This window comes from Engraulis encrasicolus, chromosome 20 (genome assembly GCF_034702125.1).
Source record: "Engraulis encrasicolus isolate BLACKSEA-1 chromosome 20, IST_EnEncr_1.0, whole genome shotgun sequence".
In the NCBI taxonomy this organism is placed as follows: Eukaryota; Metazoa; Chordata; class Actinopteri; order Clupeiformes; family Engraulidae; genus Engraulis; species Engraulis encrasicolus.
In genome coordinates this window covers 2,839,777-2,844,810 of record NC_085876.1, presented here as the reverse complement: position 1 = coordinate 2,844,810, position 5,034 = coordinate 2,839,777, and the positions used below count along the sequence as shown (strand labels likewise).

At 39.2% G+C, this 5,034-nt stretch overlaps 1 long non-coding RNA gene across 1 annotated transcript; it reads right to left on the bottom strand.

The window, feature by feature from the left end:
- Positions 1 to 2,757: 2,757 nt before the first annotated feature.
- LOC134436387 (uncharacterized) lies at positions 2,758 to 4,620 on the bottom strand. The gene is made up of 3 exons (XR_010032198.1): positions 4,550 to 4,620; positions 4,349 to 4,415; positions 2,758 to 2,786 (listed from the first exon to the last, which is right to left on the bottom strand). It is a non-coding gene; the product is annotated as an uncharacterized LOC134436387 (long non-coding RNA).
- Positions 4,621 to 5,034: the final 414 nt, after the last annotated feature.

Here is a 5,034-nt window from a genome sequence, read left to right as displayed (position 1 = left end):
ACTTGGGGCAGAGTTGTTTTATTTAGTCCATCTCCAAAAGGCAGAGCGAGCCCCCTCTGAAATGTGACAAGAATTGTGTAATCCATGCAGCATGTGTGCATCTCCTGGAAACCGAGAGTGTGTGCCACTCTGTATTGTTCAGGGTTTTTTTCCACAGAATGCCTACATGTCCTGTATGAATTTCCTAAGGGCACTAATTAAGAGGCTGTGCCATGAGCCTGTACTTTGGAGCCAGTAAAGGCAGAGTCTATGAAGCTGAGAAGCTGCGCTGTATGGATCTTCTCAAAGCACACACAGCCAGAGAGAGAGAGAGAGAGAGAGAGAGAGAGAGAGAGAGAGAGTGAGTTGCCCATATATTTTCTTCCAATATATGTGTGTGGGTAACAGTAGGCCTATGTAGGTTTCCTTCAAACTAGCCAGAGACAGTGCAGTGCATGCTGTATGGAGTTCCTTAATGAAGCAGAGAGACAGTGCATGTTGTATGACTTCCCTTAAGGTAGAGAAAGCAAGAGCCCAGTGCTGTGCTGCCGGGGTACATTTTTAAGGCAGAGAGAGTGCGCCAGGGAGCCCTGTGTCTCCAGCCAGTATTGTTGTGTCCATGCAGCACAGAGACGAATGGGCATTCGTAGCCTGCAGCTGTTTCCTTAAAATAGACTGCTACCCTTAAGTATGTACCCATCCTACTTTGCTGACAAATGCACACACATACGCACACACACGCACACGCACACACACAATCTCTCTGTCTCTGTCTCTCTCTCTCACACACACACACACACACGCACGCACGCACGCACACACACACATACACTACCCTTAAGCATGTGAGCACCCTGCTGTGCAGGCCTGCTGTGCCTGTAAGCACCTTGCTTTTGTCGCTCTTACAGATTTGTCTCTGTCCCTACGCCACTGTACGAATAAGGCCAGAGTAGCTTATTTGGGGCATAAACATTGCATAAACATAAAAAAATCATATCCTTTCGTAAATATGAACCTGAAGCCTCCCATTGTTTAAAAGTTATGTTCCGTAGTCCTATTGTCTTACACTGAAAGAAAATATTCGTTGGATTTACTTTTAGTAAATTCGTTGGATGATTTTAATGTGTACATCGGTCCCACACAATCCAATTGTGTAAGGTCAACATGATTTCTTCCCCTATTTTTATTGTGTAAGGTTTAAGTGATTTTATCACCTTAAACGGAGGTGATTGGATCACCTCAACCTAACACAACTTATTCATGTTCCAGCATCATAAAAATGTGTTGGAACTATGTGATTTTTTAAAATAGTCAAAAAATGTTTTTTTCACCTAAATCAGAGGTGATGAAATCACTTTAATCCTAAACAATTAATTGGTATTCCATTAACCAGAAAATATGTTGGAAAAACACAAAACTTTGACATAGTTTGAAAGTATTTTTTTCATGTTTATTAAAAGGTGATGGAATCACCTAAATCATGCATACAGCTAAATTTCAGTAACATGATTCTTTAGTCTCAATCCACCCCCCCCAAAAAAAACAAAACATAAATAAATTAAAAAACATATGGTAAACATATTAGGTCTAGGCTATACAAATGCATTGCAGATCACAATTTGATGTACAGGCATGTGCAAACAAAAACAACAAAAAGAGTCAGAATTCTGTGATTAAATGTATTAACTTTCACTGTACGCATGTAAAATGCACACAGATATACAAAACATAAGCACAGTTACAAATAACTGCTACTCTTAGACCAATCAACAAGCAGGGTCTGTGAACAGAAAGAAAGTCCAATTCGCTTTAAAGGTGCACTGTGTATTACTTTCAGTAGTTTATTTTGAGATTTCATGCTGCCCATGCACAAATGTTGCATTTTTCATGAATATTTACCACCACCAAACTTTAAGTTGTCGTTATGACTGGGGAAATTGCTCTTTCCATACATGAAAGGGGGAAAGAGAGGAATCTTCTCCACTGACTGTCATTTTGAATTTCTAGAAATACAGAATTTTAGTAAACATTTTCGTAATACATTTATACATTTTCGTTTATTACTAAGTAAATATTCATGAAAAGGACACAGTTTGTAATAGGCAGCACCGTTTCAATGAGCAGCATAGTTGCCTACTCTGGTCACCATCCTACACAGTGCACCTTTAAGAAAATAATTTGTTTGGTTGCTGTGAAAAAGTGCTCTCTGGCTGGATTAGCATTCATGTGAACACATCGGGCACAAATAAAATTCACTCTACATACAGTTATTTTAGCTCATTGACTAAGTGCATTAGTCCACACTTGTAGGTGTGCGTGCGTGTGTGCGTTCATGCGCGTATACTGTATGCATGTGCACGTATAATGTATGCATGTGCGCGTGCATCTGGCAGTCCACCATTCATTTGGTTGTCCTCTTTGGTGACCACATTTGTGTCATTACCCAGTCTTATTTAAGTCTAGTTTTGGTATTTTGTTTGTCTTTAGTTTGGGTCAAAATCAACACAGTACGTACAAAACATATGCACACTCAAGTGCTATTCTTAAACCAGCAAGGAGCTGGAAGTGCATACAAGAAAATAGATCTCTAGAAAAAAGGTACATTTCACTTAAAGAAGCAAAAATAACTGCTGTTTTTTAGTTGCTGAAAAAACAAAAATGGGTCCTTTCCGATTGGGTGTCACGTGTGTGACAGACATACACTAAAACTGACAATGTCCAAAGGGTGGGATGCCCAATCTTCTGTCAGAGCAGATTCCAATTGTAATGTCTTCAACTGCTTCGTCTACGGCAACTTCATCCATGACCTATTCAACACAGACAAAAGTAAATAAACACAAATTAACCAAGCCATTTGAATTAACAAATAAATCAACATTAAGATGGGCAGTGGGTTACTGCAAAGTCCAAAGCATGTCCTCTGTTCCACTGTCAAGATTTCCTCAGTTCTAATTCTGATGTGGGACCTGGATGATGATTTAACGCTGGTGTGAATTGGCCTGAAGTCGTCAAATACCAGAGCCAAACCTTTGTAGTTGCCTTCATTCTGCAGGGATGTCAAACTCAAACCCAGGGCCAATTGTGACCCATGAAGTAATTTTATGTGGCCTGCAAGATCATTGCATAGCATGACAAGACTTTGACATGAAACTTGGTGTGTCACAGGATTACCAGTGGGCCCAGGCCAATGAAAAAGCTCACTCTCATATGGAACAACACCCCAGGTCTACTGTGTCTCCTTGGCTGGGACCTACAAGGAGCTTGTAGTAGACAACCAGTGATGCCAATCCTCTGTTTAAGATGTTTCAGAGCACAGAGATGTAAGGGTCAGCTCATCTCAATTAAGAGAAGAACAAGTTTCATTATGCATATACAGGTATGGTATATACTGTTCCTTGCGAGGAGACTTTGAAGGAAAAGTCTACTGCATTGCTCTTTGTGCATGCGTGCAGTAATATGGCATGCAGGGCTTGTCTGTCAAGGGGCTGAAATAAGAAGTTCTTACAGTTTTCCCCATCTCAATAAGTTTAATTGATAACATGATTAAAAATAAAACATGCAATATTCTAGGCAGACATACAACGGGCAATATAATGAAAAGCGTAACACAGCTGGTGCACTCTGTCGACTCTGATTTCCCCCCAATAATCAGAGTGAAAAACGTGTCAACAAAGTGCTCTCAGATATTATACCCGTCATTGTAGTGCTCATTTCGTTTCTACATAGAAGATATTAATATTTCTTTTTGTTTAGCTGCACATGAATTGTGTAGCAAGTGTATTGAAATAAGGAAACCGTGAGATAGCTTGCTCACTTTCAACTGAAGCCTCTCAATGTGATGTTGAGCATAGCACAATGCATACAAATAGTGTCACACTCCACACTGAGAGTGGGAACACCAGGGAGGTAGTCATCAACACTTCTCAAATCAGATCATCTTGTCTCAGATAACTCCAATTCTAGTACTAAGCAATAATCTAATATTCACTGGTCAGAGTACGACAAAATTTAAATACAAAAATTTGAGAAGCAGCTCCTTATACCACTGGAATATTTACTCACCCCCATTCAGATAACAGCTAATTTAACCCTCTGAGGTCTAAGGTCTTTCAGAGGCTTTTAGGCTGCTTGCACCACCCTGACATTTTCAAGTATTTTCATTTCATATATATATATATTTGGAACCTGGAAGGTCTGAGGTTTCTAATGGTGTGACTTATATGTTTCAATGACAAAAACTCACAGAGTTACAGATTTGTTTTTGGAGACAAGTTGCCCTCTGAAGGGCACTCGGACCTCAGAGCGTTAAAGCAGGAGTCAAGTTGTTAAGGTGCACTGGGTAGGGTTGTGGCCAAAGTGAATGCTTTACCTTGTGGACTTTGAACAGTGCTGGCCATTGCAGTGGGACTGGTGATTCTTTTCAATTCAGCACTGATCTGAAAAGACATAAAGGGCCCAAAGGATTTAACGATTAAATCATTAACATTAGGAGAAACCCACACACACATTCAAGAAAGGAGATAAAACGCTGTAATTCACAAATAAAAACATTCCGAATTGAATGTCTTACCTTGCGAACTTTGAACAGTGCAGGCCACTGTGCCAGAAGTCCTCAGAAATGGTGCATCTTGTACAACTTAATGAAAGAAAGAAAGAAAGAAAGAAAGAAAGAAAGAAAGAAAGAAAGAAAGAAAGAAAGAAAGAAAGAGGAGAACATTTGAAGAGCTCTTTTCCAAAACGCTATATACACCATTTTTGACTTTTGGCATTTTAATATTGGAATTGACTGATAAGAAGTCCCATCATCTATGTGTGAATTCTTGCCATTCAAATGTTTTGAGAACATACTTTTTAAACCTCTATAAAATTAATTTTGCAATGCAATTCAATGGAATGTCCAATACAAAAATGTCAATTTCCCAACATTCTATAAAATGGATATATCTCATTTTGGAAAAGAGCTCTTCATTTGTAACCTGTGCAGCAAGAGTTCTGGAAATAAACTACTTAAAAAATCACTCTCTGCACCTTTAAAATCGCAGACTGTATCATGAT